At 38.2% G+C, this 21,535-nt stretch overlaps 1 non-coding gene across 1 annotated transcript; it reads left to right on the top strand.

Annotated features, from left to right (window-relative positions):
• The first annotated feature begins 14,159 nt into the window (after positions 1 to 14,159).
• On the top strand, positions 14,160 to 14,269 carry LOC111766311 (U6 spliceosomal RNA). Its single transcript, XR_002798396.1, has one exon. It is a non-coding gene; the product is annotated as a U6 spliceosomal RNA (small nuclear RNA).
• The last annotated feature ends 7,266 nt before the right edge of the window (positions 14,270 to 21,535 follow it).

The following is a 21,535-nucleotide window of genomic DNA, read 5'->3' as shown; positions in this document are numbered from 1 at the left end:
TGGCCTGCCTGACACGGGCAGTAGCTTCTATGACTAAACATGTAATTAATCTGCACATGCTAAATAATTAATCATCTCTAATTAATCAATAATTAGCCACTGTACTCATTAGTATAAACCTGCCTGTCTTTGGAAATCATTAAACTATAAGAATTATTGTAGTGTGAGGAGACAGATTTTAGGCCAATAGGCCTTCTGTTATCCTTGCTATGTGCTAGCTGTAAACTCTTTTTCTGTTTGAAACCCCAGTGTCTCAGGAATTGGGCATTTGAAGTCTGTCAAGCAGAAAAAGCCAAATTTGCTCAGTAACAGTAGAACAGTTTGGGAGCTGGTTTGTTACCAGCTCAGTGATGCCATCCAGGCCCCAATTCTGTTTTTCTACACTGTTAGACACAGAATCCATTACATCCTAGAACTTGTTTATGTCCTGGTTCTAAAATATATATGGGGAAAAAAAACTTCTCTTCCAACAGTGGAATAAAACTTCTCCCTTCAATGTTTTGATTGGGTCAGTTTTGGTTCCATCCTTCTTGGACATGCCACGATCTCCAAGGAATTGTCACTTGTAGATTGTCTTAAGCCTGGACCAGTCAAAGGCAGGTGGAGTGGAGTTGACTTGGACTCTTCAGATCACCCCTTGGACCTGGGAAATGGGTTCAATCTTCCCTGTGTCACATGTTCCCATGGGTCTCATGAGATGAACAGATGAAATCTGCATTCTTTAGGAAGGAGTTTGAGGGAATGGGTACAGAAGAGAAAGTGGGTCATTATACTAGCATGAGGGATTTGGGGAAAATACATGGAAGGATGATCTTACATAGATTTTTCTTTGTATTGTATTTATTTTTCTTTTTACTTCTTCTAATTTTCTTTTAAATGTGACATTAAAAAAATATGAAGTCCCCATATACTACCCCCACCCCCCCGCCTCCCACATCAACATCATTGTGGCACATTCACTGCACCTGGTGAATACATTTTGGAGCACTGCTGTACCACATGGACAGTGGTCTACATTGTAGTCTACCCTCTCCCCCATTCCATCCAGTGGGCCATGGCAGGACACACAATGTCCAGCATCCATTCCTGCAGCACCACCCAGGAAAACTCCAAATTCTGAAAATGCGCCCACATCATATCTTCTTTCCTCTCCCTACCATCAGCAGTTACCGTGGCCACTTTTTCCACATCAATATTACAATTTCTTCTCTTACTAATCACAATAGTTCCCCAGCAGAACAAGAGTAAGTTCACTCTAATCCATACTCTATTCCTCCATCCTGTGGACCCTGGGATGGTTATGTCTAGTCCCCCTCTACATCAAGAGGGGGCTTAGATTCCACATGGATGATGAATGCAATTCTCTTGCTTGCAGTTGTAGGCTTCTTGGCTCCCTGGTGTGGTGGTTGACCCTCTTTACCTCCCTGTTAGCTGGCCAGGATATGTCCAATAAACCAGAGGGTAGGCATTGCAAGTATGCTGAGGCTCAGGGCCTGGCTATCACATGGACAGTCCAGAGATTCAGGTCTCCTGAGTATACACCAACCCAAACACCAACCACAGGTCTGGTAAAAGTAACAGAAGAGGCATGTGTAGAAAGGTCATATCTGAGTCCTACTCCATCATGCTCAGGAACACAAATTCCAAAGTAGGGCCAACTGACATGGCCCTGAACTCCAGAGCCATCTGCCACGACCATAGAACCTTTGGGTCTCTGTAGCCCTCAGGAGAACCAGTACCTGGCTGTTTCTGGTACCCTGCTGAGGCGTGCATAAGCATTAACTCTCTGATGACCACCCGACTTTTTTGGAGACTCATCATCATATAAACTTATTTATCCTTTCCATTTCCCCCTTTTATCCAAAGTCAAAAAGCAGTTTTTTAACACCTGATATTACATGTAGGCTGAGATATTCTGCCAGTCTGAGCTGACCCTTTTAATCAAGGTCTTTTTCTAGTTACATTGTCAGCTGGTGTTTGGTAGTAATCCCTCGGCACGAGGGAGGCTCATCCCTGGGAATCATGTCCCATGCTGGGGGGAAGGCAATGCATCTACATGCTGAGTTTGGCTTAGAGAGTGGCCACTTTTGAGCAACATGGGGGCTCTCAGGAGGTAACTCTTAGGCACTCTGCAGCTCTAAGCTTAGTTCATATTTCACACACACAGGCTCATAATCAGAGCCATCAGTATCAAGGGCTCATTGTTGGACCATCCACATAGACGGTTTTTGAATATTGGAAGAAAGTAACATGGAAAGATATGGAATTTTTTCCTTTGAAATTATTGGGTTCTGTTTGTCTGAAATATTATCTCTGATCCTGCCTGAATGTGGAATCATGGTGTGGTAGGAGTAGAAGAGAGTACTTCTCAAAACTGCCCATCAGAATTAGGGTGCTGGTTAACACACAGATTCCAGAGCCTCACCTCAGAGACTGAGATGTAGGAGTTTAGGGTGAGGCCTAGGCCTTTCTAATTTTAAGCAGTGATTCATATGAGTCTGATGCAACCTGTCAGCTGAGCTCCATTTGGAAACCACTGGTAATGAATACAGAGTAGACATATTTTTTTGAGCACATAGGAAGCATTCACAAAAATTGATCATGTACTAAATCACAAGTCTTAATAAATTTCAAAGCTTTAGCATCATATGGACCATATTTATTCACCTCAATACAGTAAATTTATATATTTATAACAAAGACGAAGGATAGCTTAAAAAACATGTTTGGGAACACCCCCCAAAAAACTACAAAATACTGATTGAGTTTAAAAGGTTGTTGTGGGGAAGCAGATGTGGCTCAAGAGACTGAGCCTCTGCCTACCACATGGGAGGTCCCTGGTTCAGTTTCCTGGTGCCTCCTAAAGAAGACAGTGAGCTGGTGCAATGGGCAGGTGCAGAAAGCTGACACAAGATGATGCAACAAAAGACACAAGAAGAAAAACATAATGAGAGACATAACAAAGCAGGGAGTGGAGGCTCCCAGTGCTTCCTAAAGAAGACAAGAAAGACAGCAAGCTGATGTGACAGGTAGGCACAGCTAGCTGACACAATAAGGGATGCAACAAGAGATACAAGAAAGAAAGCATAATGAGACACAAAACAAAAGCAGGTAACGGAGTTGGCTCAAGTGATTAGGCACCCATTGGAGGTCCTGGGTTTGTTTCCTGCTACCTCCTAAAGAAACAAGGAAGATGAATAGACTCAGCAAGGGCAAACAACGAGGAGATAGGGAGAAATAATAATTTAAAAAACTTAAAAAAAATGTTATTGTGCGGAGAGGATGTAGCTCAAGTGGTTGAGCACCTGCTTCCCATGTACGAGGTCCCAGGTTTGATCCCTGGTATCTCCAAAAATCAAAACCAACCAACCAAACAAACAAAAACTAATTCTCAATGGGGAGCAGATGTAGCTCAGTGGTCTGGTACCACCTAAAAAAAAAATATTAGTCTGCCAAAGGGCTGCTGATACAAAGTACCAGAAATCTGTTGGCTTTATAAAAGGCATTTATTTGAGGTAAAAACTTATAGCTCCCAGGCTGTGAAAAAGTCCAATTTGAGGCACCATCAGATACACTTTCTCCCCAAAGTCAGCTACTGTTGATCCTGGCGTGTTGCCACGTGGTGAAGAAGGATAGCTGCTGATTTCTGCCCAGATTTCTCCTTCGCTCTGGGCTACTTCTCTCCCGTGCAGCTGCTCCACTTCTTCCCTGTTTCAGCTACAGGTTGGCATAGGGCTTATCTCTTAGGGCTTCCTATATCAGTCTTGGCTGTTCTGCTGTCTTTCCAAGGTTAGCTGTAAGCTATCAGGCAGATGGCTCATTGTTCCCCAGGTCCTCAGTCATTTGAGTCTTAGTGATTTTATCAGTAATCTCATCAAATTTAATTTGATTAGATTTAATTTAGTTGAATTTAATACAGTCAAAGGGTATCATACCCAGAGGAGTAGATTAGTTTACAAATATAATCATTCTCTTTTTAGGATTCATAAAATAATTTCAAATCGGCACAGTTATCATAAGGGGAATTATGAAATATTGAGTGCGATTGACAGAGAAAGCACTCCACTTCAATGTGCAGTGGACATACATGCAGGAACATTTATAGCTTTGAAAATAGTTATCAAAAATTAAGAAATAATGAAAACAAATAAGCTAAAATTTCAACTCAAGTAGCTAGAAAAAGAGCTGTAGGATAAATTCAAAGAAAGAATGTATTTGTCTAAGTTCTTAGAAACAACAGCTAGTTTAAGCAGAACATGCTTTTATTAGAAGATATCTAAAAGCTCTCTGCTTCCTCATGAGGACTAAAGCGACAGTTTTGGAAGTTATATCACCAGGAGCAACACCCAAACCACACTACAAAAAACAGCTCTGGAAAGACTCTACTGCTGGCTGCTGGGCACCCCTGTACACCAGAAACTCCATGACTAATGCACTACCAAAGAATAGTTTCTACGTCCCCCACACGGGTCAAGGAGGCCCAAGGTTTGAACTGCCGACCTCCCATGTTTTTTTTTTAAAGTGGGATTAAAAAATATGCAATAGGTTAAGTGATTTTTATCTATTCTCTAATACTTAAAATATTTGATAAGTAGTTATCATAGTCTTCATTTTTCAGACGAGAAAACTGAATTCAAGAAAGATGAAGGAACTTTTTCTCAGTCCCTCAGTTGTAAAGGATGTAGAAAAACTCAGGTTTTTCTGGTTACAAAGCCTTCATTCTTAACTACTGTTTTATTTCCCAGAAGATAGATCTATTTGACTAAATATATAAATTAAATATCTGAAGAGCAAAACCAGACTCAGAGTTTCCCAAAGAGTGTTCCAAGGAACAGAAGACTTTTAAAATTCTCTGAGGAATAAAACAGCTCAGCGATCAAAAAGTTGGGAAATGCTGGATTATGATTCCTCTCTTGGAGACTCATAGCAGATGTCAGGATGTTTAAGGCTTTGGGAATTATTACTGCAAAGAAACTGTTTAACTCTGTATAACATTCCAGGATCCAGTAAAGTAGTGTTTCAAGGAACATATTTTTGGAAATGCTGCCAAGCATTGTACCTCTTATTTCTGTTTCATGTTTTATTGCATTGGACAGAATATCTAGACAATGGTAATAATATTGGTGATAGTTGGTATTTTATTTTTCCCCTGATTTTAATGAGAATATGTTTAGTATTTCATCTGTAACTATGACATTGGTCATGCGTTATAGATAGATATAGAGATTATTTACTCTGAAAATAAGAATCCATTATTTTTCATTTTCTGACCTAAAGAATCAGAAGTAGATGTTGAATATGAAGAATCAGCTTCTTAAACAGGGGAAAAAATCAATAGGAACATATTATTTGAGGAAATGGGCAATATCTTTCATGAACTAAGGGACTGTTCCCAAAGTCCTGTTGTGGAACTTCCTCCTTACACTAAACAAACATGGGTCTCTTGAGAAGAGCACTAGGCTAGGAAAAGGCACCAGCGTTTTCTCCTGGAAGGGTGGCATTTGCATTTGTTTTCCACCTCTACCCTAAGCTAGAGAATAGGGATGGCATATTTCCTGTTCATCACTCATTCAAGAAATAGGTTTTGGGTGTCTCCTATGTACCAGGTGCAGATTTGGGTGCTGTGTCTCCAGCAGCATTTAGCATGTGGTGGTGCCTAGTAATTATTGCCTGTCCAAACCAAGTTTTAGAGAGTTGTCCTTGATGTGGTGCTCCTTGCAATCCCCCAAACCAATCACCATTAGTGTAGCAGTTTGATATGGTTCATGAATTCCAAAAATAGATATTGGATTATGTTTGTAAACTGGTCTGGATCTGAGCATGATTAAATTATGATTAGGGCTTTGATTGGACCATGCCAGTAGGGTACTGAGTCCCTGCCCCTTGGTGGGTGAGAACTCACAGATAAAAAACATGGCAAAGGACAGAATTAGAGTTTTGATGCTGGAGTTTTGACCTGGAGCCCCGGAAGTGAACACACAGGAGAAGAACACAGAGGAAGAGAGATAACTCCTTAGACATGGCAGAAGCCCTGGGGAGAGAGACAGTGCCAGTTGCCTGATAGTCTACAGCTGACCTTGTGGAGAATACAGAGAGGCTGAACCTGGAGAGAAATGAATCCCAGGAAGAGAGGAACCCAGGAAACCTGAACCCTGGCAGATGTTGGCAGCCATCTTGCTCCAACACGTGTCAAAAGACTTTGGTGAGGGAAGTAGCTTATGCTTTATGGCCTGGTAACTGTAAGCTTCTACCCCAAATAAATACCCTTTATAAAAACCACCCGGTTTCTGGTATTTTGCATCAGCACCCCTTTGGCTAATACAACCATCATGTGGTGATTTCCTGCTCTGCTCCCCTTCCACTCTGCTCACCTCCCCTTCCTTCCTGTCTATCATCTTAGCAATGCTGAGGATCTGCTTCATGTAGGCTAGGATGTGGATAAACATCTTTCCCCAGAGACATGCTGTAGATATCCTTGAGCCTCATACAACCCTGATTCTGATGTGGCATAAGTATTCAAAAAGGAACCAGGCAGGAAGTTTTTACTAATCTAGACACAGGGCCTTACTTTTGGCAGGAAACATCCTTGGTGATGGACTTGACCAACCTCAGGGAACTGACAAGGGAGTGATTGCATTTATACTTTAGAAGTCATTTTCTCACCACCAATTTCCTTGTCTACAAGTTTATGAGGCAGTAACTAGCCCCTCTGTGCATACTGAATTCTGACTTCATAGGTCTATGGCACTTAGAAACAGCGGGCTAGCTTTTATATTTACTTTTATTAGCAAGCATGCCTTGAGGCTAAACAACCACCCCATATTTCTATTATAAACTTCACTATGAATGCTCCCTGGCATTTGCCCTGTCTTCAGGGAGACCTTGGTCCAAGTCATTTCCTAGCCCCCTCCTCAAGAATTGTTAGAATGAGAGGCAGTGTGATCGCAAAGCACCTGGCTTGTACAGATGTCTTCAATTTTGGCTGCGGGTGCAAGGTGGCTTTTATGAGAAACTGTGTTCTGCTAATCGAAGAGGGTGACAGATGAAGGGCTCGTTGCTCTGGTCTCCTTGAGAAAGCCTGGGGATTTCTATTTTGCTGTTTGTTCCCAGCCTGGGACCTGTGAAATTTTGTAAATTTTATTTGAATGAGTGAAGACAGTACAAGTTGAAGGGGAGGTAAAAGGCTGTAAATTAGGAAGTATTACTTTTTAGTCTGAATGTGTCTTTTTTTGTGAGTTGGAAAAGATTTCAAAGGAATGAGGACAGAAAATGAATAATATTCCTGTGAGTGGATGAAGCCATACTTTATTACTTTATTTTTTGTTGTTGTTGTTGGCATCTCATTGTACTTTTTAAAAAAAAATAGAAGTTGTGAGTTTACAGAATAGTCATTCATAAAATATAGGATTCCCATATTATTAACACTTTCCATTGTTGTGGTACATTTGTAACAACTGATGAAAGCACACTTTTATATTTGTATTCTTAACCATAGCCCATGGTTTAATTTAGGGTTCACTTTTTGCGTAGTGAAGTTGCATGGATTAAAAAAAGATTATTCTGTTACCATATATACAACCAAACATTTTCCCTCTTTTAACCACATTCAAATATATATTTCAGTGCTGTTAATTATGTTCACAATGTTGTACTACCATCACCACCATCCAAAAGTTACCAAGACTTTTTCATTATTTCAAAGAGAGACTGTACATTTTAATTCTGAACTCCCTATTCCCTACCCCACCCCATCTCCTGGTAGCCTATATTCTAGGATTCTATGAGTTTGCTTATTCTGATTATGTCATATCAGTGAGATCAAACAATATTTGTCCTTTTGTGTTTGAGGGACCCACATGTTAGAACTGATGGTTATGAAGGCACAGAGGGCGTTTAAATGGTAAGATTTTCTACTATCAAACTTGGACCAAGGGTCTCTGAAGGAGAGGTGGGATGTTGGGTTTACCAATGTGACTCTAATTTATATCCACAAGGCAAAGATCCATCCAACTTAATCACTCTAATTTAAGGGGGCTTAAGGGAATCCTTTTATGGTTCTGCTTCATAGGGTCACAAAATTCACTGGCCACAAAATGCCCAGTAATTACACATAAACTACTTAGAATACAAACATTGGTTTATTTTGGAAGGGGCATAAATTCTCATCTGTCATCCTGTCTGATTTAATAGTGCTCCATGCTTAAAATATCACTCAGATAGCCTGTTTTGCAAGGCCACGACTTTAAAAAGGTGTTTATCTTCATTTTCAAATAGAAAGTGTGCGCCCAAGGGTCCATCGCCTAAGGATTACAATCCATTGGTATCTTCCTGAGGGCTGGTTTGGGGGCAGGCTAATCCAGGACTTCCGTTTCTCCAGAACTGGGGAAGGGGGAAGGATACTAGTCCCATCAGTGCTGCCCCACTGGATTTTTAGCTGTTCGCACGTTGAGTCACGTCTTTCCTACCTTGTTCCTCCCGAGATCAAAGCCCGTGGGGAGGTGTGGGGTCCCTGGTGCGTGGGTTTCTGCGCGCCAGAATGGTGTGGCGGAAGTCCCGCCATCTTTGTTCGGCAGCATTTAGCTCCGCCCGTCGCAACCACGGCGACGCAGGGGCTTCTCTTTTCTCGCGATATCTCGCTGTTCTCGTCCTTGCTTCAAATCTCCTGAAAAGAGCTCCCTTAAAAAATTCTCATTTTTCTCTCTAGTTTGGAAAGAACATTTATTCTTCAAGTTTGTTATTCCAAGGACCAAAGTCCTCCCCGCTTTGTTTTTAATACACTGGTGGAAGTTTGCTAAATTCTTTATTTTAAAAAAGAGCTTCCCTTGCCCCTGGGACAAAGAGAAAAGTGAAAAAAAAAAAAAATCAAAGGTTTCCTGCTTTTCTAGGTCACCACAATGTGAGTGTGAAGAAAAGATTTCCAAATCCTTTTTGATTGGAATGAAATTCGGGAGTTGGTCATCTGGCCATCGGAGGGAGGCTTCTAAGAGAACCTCACAAATCTTTGGATTTTCTTCGCCTCTTTTGCCTGGATTTGCACCGTTGTGGTCTGCACGGATGAGGCATGGCTGTCTTCTCTAAGATGTCTTAGCTGGAAAATCCCCGCAGACTCTATAGGAGAGCGTTCGTTGCGTGTTCTCTCCTGCAGGGAATGAGGATTTAACAAAAGATTTTGATGAGGAGGCTCTGTGCGTACATGGTGAAATTTAATTCACTGTTCCTCTGCTTCTCTGAGTCCTTAGAGTGGGTGGGCCAGCTGAGAAGATGGGATTACGTTTCTGGGCCCTTGTGTGAACTCACTTCATATTTACTTGTTTATTTCCGGAAAATTAGCTAAATAAGATTACAGAACCCGATCAGACCCGTAAAGGCCAGCATCTGAAATACCTGAGATTTCATTGACTTAGTCTCTGAATTAGGGAAGCATTTTATTTTTTACAAGCGTTACTTTCCCCTTTTACTTTTTCAAGCACAATCTTTTTTCAAGTTTCATTGTTGCTGAATAGGTTATCTGTAGGTCAGTGGGTTTACAGGTTGTTTGGATTTCCTAAAATTGTGCTTTTCCCTAAATGTGGCAAAGAGATTGTTTACGGAGTGCTCTGTGGAACAGGACGGCTCTCGAAGCTGACATAATGCTGCTATTTCTGTTTCTTTCTGTTGTCCCAAGTAGAAGACGAAAATCTGCAGAGAAAAATCTGGACTTTTTAAGCTCCCGGCCAATTCTGTGGAGTTCAGAACAACTTTTTTTTTTTTTTTAAAGACCTTTTTTTCCATGACCTTCAAGAAGCAAGCTACATTTCACAATACTTTTCCTTTTGATGAATAATTTTCCAGATACAGTATGTGGATGATTTTTGGTTTAGATATGCAGTCCTCCAGATGCAAATGCAGATGTTTATAAGTTCATGGAATATAAGATATAAATGTCTTGACTTTGCTTATGCCTTAAGAATCAACCGCTTTTCTATTTAGAAAGCGGAAGAGAAAAAAATTGCCTAAGTTCCTGCTTTAAACACACTTTAAAGGAGGTCATTTACATATGAAATTGGATTGCGTGACAGCAAACGTGGACAAATTTTGATTAAACTCGTTTTCCTTTAGTCTGCTCATGCTGTGGATTGTGCAAGCATGTGTGGACACACAAGTACTTATCAATATGGAAGGCTTTAAAATACACTTTGCTTAGTTTAGCAGCACAGTAATTGGTTCATAACCTCATTCTGAAAAAGACTTTTTGAAAGTTTTTTTTGTTACATTATCTTTAGAATAAGGATAAAGCTATTAAGTTTGTTGAATTATTTTGTGTTACTGATCAGGAAATAATTTAAGGCTCAGTAATTCCATCATGTAATAGTGTCTTGTGTATAATACTTTGGGGTATTTTATATGATAATTTATTGTTATTATGAAATTATAAAATGGAGACACTTCAGAATGTGATCTTTAGGTAATGAGTACTTTTCATCTGTGTAACTCTGGTAGGTCTACAAGTGAACATTTGGAAAGTTTCGTATTTTCAACAAATATTTATTGAACCATTGCAGCATGCCAAGAGCCTTTGCTAAGTGCTGGCAGAAATGGTCGCTGCCAGGCCCACAGTGACAAGCTCGCTAGTGAGATAGTAAGGGGAATTGTACTTACGGGTCCTGGGTCCAGTGCCCCACCACTCCCCTCTTGTTGCTGGCTAAATACAACACCGTATCTACAGTATTTTGCTGAGTGAACGTGACTGATGCCAACTGTGCTGATAGTAAATAAGGCAGACCCACTGCTACTGCTTTTACTACTACTTCTATTCACATCATTATTTACGAAGCTCCTGAGGCAAGGAAATGATGCCATCTCCTGGGCCCTTATCCCCTCACCTCCAATTTTATTTTATTTTTAAAGGACAAGAAAGTAGATGTAGAGCCTGACATTGATTCTAATCAAAACAATTTGTAAAACAGAACGATTCTGTTAAAAGAGTTGTTTCCAAGTAAGGTGGAAAAGGGCAGATCTTGTATTGGTAATACTACTCATGTAATCTCTTTTATCTGGGAAGAGGCTGACATTCTGCTTTTCAGCCACATTTTTGTCCATGGTAAGTGGATAAATGTGGTTTGCAACTCTCAGAGCCTTGGGAATGTCTTGTGGGATATTTCTGGAATGGGCAAAGTTCAGCACAGTCCGGAGCCAAAATGTCCCCATCCTTGAGCCAATAGAATTCAAATGTTTATGACCATCTCCAGAAAATGTGCATATGTGTGAGGCTGACAGTGCCATTGAACATACATGCAGGAACTGGGGGGTGGGAGGGAGCTGCAAAGAAGCTAGAAGGAAGCACTGAATATCTTTGCTGTTCTGGAAGCCTGAAGCTGCAAAAGGCCCAACCACGTGTGTTTATGAGACTTTTCCTGCTCAAGGAATCAAACCTCCAAGCCTGGTTAGAAGTCCCATGATGGTAGCATAGTTCAGGTTCCCACTGCCTTGATTTTTCTCCTCTTTCTTCACTGATTCCACCATCAGAACCAGTTCAACCCAGTATCCCTGGAGCTTCCAAAGGGAATCATCTATAGCAGTAGTCCTCAAAATGTGGTCGGTAGATCCTTGGGGTCTCTGTGACCCTTTTAGGGGTTTCTTCAAGGTCAAAACTATTTTTGTAATTACAGTAAGACATTATTGACCCTTTGCACAATCATTCTCATAAGGCCACGTGGTGTGTGGGGATGTCCTTGCTCCCATGGCTAATGGAATGTGTGCTTATGTGTTCTTATTCTCTCTAGAACTTTCTAAGGTAGTAGGTTTAAGATGTACATTTCTGCATTTTCAGAGATTAACTCAGTTTGTTCTCAGTACCTCTGATTTCTCACTAGCTATTTCCCCGTATACCACTATACTCTCCATACATTGATATTTCCAAAACCCAACAGTTTTCTTGTGCTTACACAGAAACACAACAAAAAGTAAGTACATTTTCTGTCTTGTTTCAATCATATTTTTTATTTCTGAAAACTTTTCTAAATTTTACTGTGTTATCTAATGCTGCTACTAGTGTAGAATTTTAATATCTTCTAAAGAACATGAAATTTGCTTATAACATTTTTGTTATATTGAAGGATAGATCATTGACTTTAAACAGGGAGATTAAAAGATGCACTTCCTCAATGAACAGCTGAACCATATATGGCGAAGATGCTTAAAATGACAAAATTGACATTTCAGGGCATTCTCTCACTAATGAAAGGAGAATTCTAATCCTCAACAACTGGGTGCAACTGTGAATGAGAAATAAAAATATGGTGAAAGGTACATTCCTTTCAGCTCTATGGATGCTGTTTTGTCTGCTAGAAATGGATCGACTTTTAGCAATGGGGATTTATTATTTTGCAAGCTTACAGATTTAAGACTGAGAAAAATCAAGACTGATGCCAAATCAAGGCATCATCAGGTGATGCTTTCTTCCTTAAGACTCGCTGCTGGCAATCCTGGGCTCCTTTGACATATGGCAAGGCACATGATGGGTTTGCTCTCTTTCCCTTCTCTTCAGGGTTTTGTTGCTTCAGCTTCTTGCTTCCATGGCATGCTCTCACTCTCTCTCCCTGTATATTCATTCCGTTTATAAAGGACTCCAGGAAGAGGATTAAGACCCACCCTGGGCTGTGCCTTAACTGAAGCAACCTCATTAAAAGGCCCTATTTACAATAGGTTTACACCTACAGGAGTGGATGAATTTTAAAAACATGATGTTTCTGGGGTCCATACAGCATCACCCCATCACAGATGTTAAGAATTTACATTATTGTGTCTCATGCAGGAGAAATATTTCAAATTATATCATGGGGCTGGTTAAATTGCAGCATTACTTTTAGACCAACCATTCAGAGTTTAAGGAAAAAAAGAATTGAATATTTTAAGTGTAGACATGATGAGCTCTTTCAAAAACGTAAAATTGTTTGTGGTAGCTTTTCAAACCAAACAATTAAAGAGCCATGGAAGCATCTTACAGGGTAAGTTATCAGATTGCACTGACTGGAGAAACTCACAAAATTTTGAGTGTGGAGGTCAATCAGATCTGTCCATTTTGACTCTGCTGAATGTCTGCTTGTTGATAATCAGGGAAAGAACTCCTGGCATTACCACTTTCCAACCATGCTGTGACTTGTTGAATTAAAGCTTTAGCTGCAAATTTGAAAACAAAGAGCACACTTGCAAATTGCAGTTTCATCTAATAAATTGATGCTGGATTTACTGTTTTGCTTGTATTCATCTGCTATCAGATCAGTGAGCCACTGAGGAAAGCTTCTTGTATGTGAGCACTGGTAACAAATACAAGTGGTGCAGAAATACTCAAAGTGTGGGATATCTTCTTTACTTCTCATGGCTTGTTCTGGAACACCCGTGTTGACCTTTGCATGGATGGTGCAAATCCAATCCTGGATAAAATTTCTGGTGTCTTACCACAAACCAACAGAGCGAAAGCAAGTGTCACTGACACATACTCACGGCTAAAAGAAAAAAATCCAGTTTTACTTAAGAATGTCTTAATGATTGAGTAAAACTATTAATTTGATTAAATCTTGCCCTATGGTTGCATGTTTTTTTCATACTCTGGGTGACCAAATGGGAAGTACATATAAATCCTTCTACTGCATATTTGAAGTACAATGGTTGTCTTGACGAAAAACACTTTTACAATTGTTTGAATTACCAGCTGAATTAGCTGCCTTTTTCCCCCCACAGAACACAGCTTTGCTTGGAATTGTGGCTGACAAACTATGATTATTCTGACTCAGGTATTTGTTAGACTTTTTTTTTTTTGAAATGAAGTTTGTTATTTCAAAGGAAACAACAGGCAGTATTCATTGTCAGTGATGACATTTGAGCTTTCTAGTGAACAGTAGAATTTTGAAAAACTTGTATCTGCTGTGAGCTTGACAAAGAATTTTCTACTGAAATCAGTGGAGATATGAACAAATGATTTTTAAAAATTTTGTGCAAGGAAATGTGTCAAATGTGGAAAATCTGCAGACCTTGGTGAACCAATTTTTCCCAAATGACCAATGTGTGATGCTACAAATCATGCAAAATAGACCAGGAAACGTTTGTGTAACAGAGTTTAAAAAGTCATTGATCTGGTTTCAGATTCCAAATCACAACTAATCTTTAAGAAATCACTACTTGTGCTCGCTTTGGCAGCATATATATAACTAAAATTGGAATGATACAGAAAAGATTAGCATAGCCCCTGCATAAGGATGACATGCAAATTCGTGAAGCATTCCATATTTTTAGTCTGCCTGGGAAGGAAAAGAAGAGGCTTCAGGTTGACAAATAGTGGGGAAATAGAAAGGAACCGACTGCAGCTGGCACTATCTGTAGTTACGCACAGAACATGATCCAGGGTGCTACACTGGGCTTCCGATGCAAGATGAGGTCTGTGTTTGCTCATTTCCCCATCATCGTTGTTATTCAGGAGAATGGGTCTCTGGTTGAAATCCAAAATTTCTTGGGTGAAAAGTACATTCGCAGTGTTTGGATGAGGGTGTTGCTTGTTTGTTATCTCGAGCCCAGAAAGATGAGTTAATTCTTGAAGGAAACGATATTGAACTTGCGTCAAATTCAGCTGCTCTGATTCAACAAACCACAACAGTTAAAAACAAGGATATAAAAAAAATTTGGATGGCATCTATGTCTATGAAAAAGGAATTGCTCAGCAGGCTGATTAATATATAAAATCTAAGCATTGTGCAGCAGTGAGAACAACAAGATGCCAGACCTATTTTTGATATTTTAAAGATGCAATAAAATTCATCTTGAACTTGGAAAAAAGCAAAAAGAAACCACTGCTTGTCAAGGCTTGATAAATTGTCAAACTGGAATATATATTTAAGTTCACAACTATTTCTACATACTTATTGTTCATGTATATTTATGTATGAGTGATATACTTCAATAAATTAAAACAGCTGCTATGAACATGCACTTAAAAAAAAGGAATATATACAATTATCTGAAAAAAAACACAACAAAAACAATTAAAATGCTCTCCTCTTTCCCAGTGACATATCTGTAGGAGATCAGATTTTCTTTGTATACTTAAACCAAAGCAACATGTTGCAACAGATTAAATGCAATACAGATATGAGGATCCACTGTCTTCTATTGAGCCAGACATTAAAGAGATTTGCAAAAATATTTTTTAAATGCCACCCTTATCACTAATTTTTTTATTTTGGAAAATATACTATTTTTCATTAAGTATTTTATTCATCCTAACATGTAATGGGTTTATTATTACTATTTTAATAAAAATGAATAAATATTTTTAAAGCTTAGTTTTAATTTCAAACACAGTAAATATTGATAGATATAAGCCATCTACACGAATGCATTTCGGGTCCTCCATTTTTAAGTTTGTAAAGAGGTCCTGAAACCAAGAAGCTTGAGAAACTCTGCTTCATATATTTGATTAGACTAGATCAAGTCTAGTCCTGCTGATTTCAGGAAATGGACTTGTCTTGACCCGAATACATCAATTCAATTCAACCTCTATTTCTTGACAAGTACTAAGTTCCAGTTATGGTAAGCAATGGTAACAAGCCAGAAGTTTGAATTCAAATTTCAAGGAGCTGTGCAAAGGGACTGGTGGTCCTTGGATCCCAGCAGATACCATATGATCACTTTGAAAGTTTATGGGACTACCCTTGTAAGTACAGATTCTGGCAGGATGGTGGATTTGGTGGTGAGAAGAGGCAGAATCTTTCTTCCAGTTGCTTCTATTTTCATAGTGCAAGTGGGAAACTGGGAGGGGTGTGGAAGTTAAGGAAAAAAGGAGGTGTGAAGTAGTCTGATTTCTTGCTTTTCCAAATTACCCAACCCATATTGTAACAATTTGAATGCATATTTAAAGATAGAAGTGACATCATAAACAAAGAGGGGGTAAAATCAGTGGGATAAAATAGATAAAGGCTTAATACATCTAATGTAGAAAGACCTCTTTAAACCGTTGAGAAAAAGAAAAACAACCCAATAGAAAAATAGGCAAATAATACAGTTTGGCAATTCATAGTTGGGGAAATCCAAGTGACACATAAATATGAAAGGAAGGTCAATCAAAGAGGGAAATGCATTTTTAATAACAATAATATAATTTTCACTTGTTAAGTTTGGCTAAAATTAAAAAGAATCAGACATTATGGAATTCTGAGAAAAGAACACTCCCATATGTTGTTGCTATGAATGTGAATTAGTGTACCACTTTTGAGAAATAACATTCAAAATATCTAAAATTAGGAAAAACCCTTGACATAGCAATCCCAGCTTTGGGAATCTATCCTTGAGGGAAACCTTCCAACATGTAATAGTACATGCAAAGACATGTTTATTTCTGCATTTTCCTTTAATTGAGATATAATTAACATTCCATAAAATTCATCTATTTAAAATTCAATGGTTTTTAGTGTATTCACAAAGTCCTGCAAACATCACCACTATCTAATTACAGAACACATCTATCACTCCCAAAAGAAAACCTGTGTCCATTAACAGTCATTCCCAGTTCCCTCCCTTTAGTCACTGGCAACCACTAATCTACTTTCTGTCTCTATGGATGCATCCATAATGGACATTCAATATAAATGGAATTAAACAATATATGGCCTTTGAGTCTGGCTTATTTTCCTTAAGGAAATGTTTTCAGGGCTCACCTATGTTGTAGCATGCACCAGTACTTCATTCCTTTTTTATGACTAATATTCCATTGTATGTATATACCATATTTTGTTTATACATTTATTAGTATATAGACCTTTTTGGGTTGTTTCCACTTTTTGGTTACTATAAATAATGCTGCTATGAACTTCATGGGTAAATTTTTGTGTGGTTATGTTTCCAGTTCTCTTGGGTATATAACCAGGAGTGGAATTGCCGGGTCATATAGTAACTCTATGTTTAACATTTTTAGAAACTGCATAAACTCTTTTCTACAGCAGCTGCACAGTTTTTGCATTTCCATCAGCATAGCACGAGAGTCCCAGTTTCTCCACATCAGCTCTTTTTATGGTCTGCCTTTTTGATTCTAGTCACTCTAGTGGAGTCTCATTGTGGTTTTGATTTGCATTTCCCTAGTGGCTAATCATGTTGAGTGTCTTTTCATATACTTATTGGCTATGTGTATATCTTTGGAGAAGTTTCTACTCAGTGGTTTGCTGAGTTTAAATCTTTTTTTGTTATTGAGTTGTTTAAAGGGTTATTTATGCATTCTAGATACATCTTTTTCAGATATATTGTTTGCAAGTATTTTCTTCAATTCTGTAAATTATTTTTTCACTTTCTTGATAGTGTCCTTTGAAGCACAAATGTTTTTAGTTTTGATGAAGTCCAATTTATCTGTTTTTATTTCTCACTTGTGATTTTGTTGTATCTAGGAAGCGTTTTCCTAACCTAAGGTCACAAAGAATTACTCCCATGTTTTCTAATGGTTTTATATTTTTAGCCCATATATTTAGGTCTATGTTCCATACAGAGTTAATTTTTGTGTATATGGTGTAGGGAAGAGATCCACCGCCATTTTTTTTTGGCAAGTGGATATCCAGTTATTCAGCCTTTTTATTGAAAAGAGTGCTCTTTCTTCACTGACTTGTCTTTGTACTTTTGTCAAAAACCAATTTCCATCCAGTTCCAGAAGGACTGTTAAAACTGGTATATTGCATCTTGTTTGTTGATTGTTGCCTTCAGATCTTGTTTCATTCTTTTGTGTTCCTAAAAGGCAACATCTTTCATGCAGTCTTGGAGGAAGTCAAGTCATTGCTACCTGAGATAGTATGCCCAGGTAAAGAGAGTATTCCATCTTGGGATTCCATGTTGGTTGAAGGGATGGAGTCGATGGTGGGAGTTTATACTTTTCCCCTCTTCTTTGTAAATTTTTTTCTTAAAAATAGTTTTCTGTTAAGAAATCCATTTCTCATAATTGTATGGGTTCATTCCTAGGCTTTCAATTCTATTCCATTGATTTGTATATCCATCCATATGCAAGAAATATTGATTACTATAGCTTTGTAGTAAGCTTTGGAATCAGGAAGTGTGAATCCTACAACTTTGTTTTTCTTTTTCAAGAATCTTTGGCTATCTTGGGTCTTTACATATCCATATAATTTTAGGATCGGCTTGTCAATTTCTGCCAAAAAATACCACTTGGGATATTGATAGGGAATATGTTGAATCTGGAGAGCAATTTGAGGAGTACTTCATCTTAACAATATTAAGTTTTCCAATTCATGAACATGGAATGTCTTTCTATGTATTTGGGTCTTTAACAACTTCCTTTAATGGTGTTTTAGAGTTTTTAGAGTACAAACCGTGTTTTTCTTTTGTTCAGTTTATCCTAAGTATTTTATTCTTTTGATGCTATTGTGAATGGAATTTTTAAATTTTATTTTTGGATTGTTCCTTTCCAGTGCATAGAAATACAATTGAAGTTTGAATATTGATCTTGTATGCTATAACCTCGCTGAACTCATTCTAATTAGCTCGTACAGATTTCCTGTGTGTGAATTCCTAGGATTTTCTATATACAATATCATGTCAACTGCAAATAGAGGTGTTTTACTTCCTCATTTCCAATCTTGGTGCCCTTTACTTGTTTATCTTGCCATATTTCCCTAACTAGAACTCCAAAACAATGTGAAATAGAAGTAGCAAAAGCGGGCATCCCTTACTGGCCTTGATCTTAGTGGGGCGGTGGGACATTCCCTCTTTTACCATTAAATGTGATGTTAGCTGTGGGTCTATTATAATTGCCCTTTATCAAGTGAAGGAAGTTCCCTTCCATCACTAGTTTTTTGTCTTTTTAAAAAATTTTTTATCATGAAATTGTGTTGGATTTTGTCAAATGATTTTCCTGCATTTATTGAGATGACTATGTGTTTCTTCCCCTTTACTTTATCAGTATGGTACATTATACTAATTGATTTTCAGATGTTAAGCCAACCTGGCATTTCTGGGATACCTTGCACTTGGTCATGTAATAAAATAGTTTTTTTTTTTTTTTGCCAATATTTTGCTGAGGATATTTGTGTCTATATTCGTAAATGATAATGGCCTGTAGTTTTAATTTCTTTGGCAGTCTTTCTGGTTTTGGTATCAGGGTCATACTGGACTTGAAGTATAAATTTGAAAGTGTTACCTCCTTTTCTACCTACTTTTTGGAAAAATTTTGTGAAGAATTTGTATTAATTCTTCCATAAATGTTTTGTAGAATTGACTAATGAAGCCATCTGGTCCTGGGCTTTTTTTGTGGGAAGTTTTCTGATTACTAATTCAATCTATTTATATGTTATAATTTTGTTCAGACTTTCTATTTTTTCTTGAGACAGTTTCAGTAGTTTGTATCTGTGAAGGTGAAGTTCATGTGTTACCTATGCCAGTTTTTGTTGCCCAGTTATTTGGTCACGCAAGCACTGGCCTGATTGTTACTGTGAGGGTATTTTGTGGACTTAAATCATTAGTAAGTTGATTGCCTCTATGGCTGATTATGTCAATAACCAACTCAGGAAATTACCTACAACAATGAGAGAAGTCTCATCAAATCAGCTGAAGGCTTTAAAAGGCAAAGTGATGATTTCAACAGTGTTTTAGTTTGTTAAAATCTGCCCAAAGCAACAAACCAGAAATAGGTTGACTTTTACAATGGACATTTATTAGGTTGCAAGCTTACAGTTCTGAGTCCATGAAAGTGTCCAAATCAAGGTATCATCAGATGATGTTTTCTCCCTGAAGACCAATACACAGAGACATCTGCTGGTCTCTCCCTTCTCTTCTGGGTTTTGTTTCTTCAGGATCATTTATTCCATTTATAAAGGATCCCAGTAAGAGGATTAAGATCCAACCTGGGCCATCGCCTACTGAAGCAATCTAATTCAAAGGTCCCATCTGCAATAGGTTCACACCCACAGGAATGGATTAGCTCTAAGGAAATGATTTTCGGAGGTCCAATCAGCACCAAACTATCACAAACAGTCAGAAAAGAGAATTTCTATTTTTACTTCAGCCAGCCAGCTTCTCCTGGGGAATTCATCAGAAACTTTCATTGGAGGTCTCAGCTTGCAGCCTGCCCTATGGAATTTGGACCTGCCCATCCCCACAGTGATGTGAAACAATTCTTTTAAAAATCATGTAGTATTTACAGATATCTCCTGTTTCTCTAGAGAGACCTGATTAATACAGTATCTTTCTAGGAATTTGTCCCTTTTGTTCTAGATGATTTAATTTGTTGGCATACAATTGTTCATACTAGTACGTCATAATTCTTTTTATTACTGTAAGATAGTAACACCCCCTTTTGCATTCCTAATTTTAGTAATGTGGGTCTACTTCCTCTTTTTTTCCCTAGGTTAGCATCTTAATTTACCAGGGCTGCTATGACAAGTACTACACTGGTTGGCATAACGACAGGAATCAGTTGGCTCCTGGTTTGGGAGGCTAGAAGTCCCAATTCAAGGTGTCAGCTAGGCCACACTTTCTCCCTGAAATCTGTAGGGTTCTTTGCTGGCTTGCAACAATCCTTGGGATTCCTTAGTTTGTGTCTCTGCTTCTTGTCACATGGCAACTTCTTGCTCCTTGTGTCTCTTCTGGTTTCCACTGACTTCTGACTTCTTCCTGTGGCTTTCTCTGTGTCCAAATTTCCTCTTTATAAGGCTACCAGTACTATGGATTAATACCTACCTTGAGTCAATTTGTCAAACTTCACTAATGATAATATTTTAAAAAGATCTAGGGGAGTGAGTGTGGCTCAAGTGGTTGAGTGCCTGCTTTCTATGTACGAGGTCCTGGGTCCATTCCCCGGTACTTCCTGAAAAAAAAGAAAGTAGGCAAAAGACTTGAATAGAAATTTCTCCAAAGAAGATATATAAATGGCCAGGAAGAATTTGAAAAGATACTCAACATCATTAGCCATTAGGAAAATGCAAATCATAACCTCAACAACACAGTGAGTCCTATTGTAAATGATGCACTATAATTAAGAATACAATTATAAAAAGGTCTGTTAACAAATCGATACACCCACAGAAACATAGATTAAGGTTAAGAACATGTCTTTTGTGGGTCAGTCAGTCTAGGTAAAGGTTCATTAATTTTGTGATCTTTTTCCATTGATTTTGTCTATTGTTTTTCTATTCTCTATTTCATTAACTTTTGCTCTAGGTTTTATTATTTCTTTCTTTCTGCTTTCTTTGGAATTTGCTCTTCTTTTTCCAGTTTCTTACTGTGGAATGTTATTAATTGGTATCTTTGTTCATTATTATATAAGCATTTATAAAAATGCTATAAATTTACTTTTAAGCACTTTTTTTGTTGCGTCCCATAAGTTTTGGTGTGTATTGTTTTTATTCTCATTCATCTCAAAGTATTTTCCAATTTCCCTTGCCATTTCTCTTTGAATTATTGGCTATTTGGAAGTGTGTTTTTAATTTCCACATATTTATGAATGCCCAAACTGTCCTCCTGTTATTGAGCTCTGATTTAATTTCATTTTATTTAGAAACATACTTTATGATTT

This window comes from Dasypus novemcinctus, chromosome 22 (genome assembly GCF_030445035.2).
Source record: "Dasypus novemcinctus isolate mDasNov1 chromosome 22, mDasNov1.1.hap2, whole genome shotgun sequence".
NCBI classification, from domain to species: Eukaryota; Metazoa; Chordata; class Mammalia; order Cingulata; family Dasypodidae; genus Dasypus; species Dasypus novemcinctus.
The sequence above is the reverse complement of the archived record's forward strand: the minus strand, read 5'-3'. Positions and strand labels throughout refer to the sequence as shown.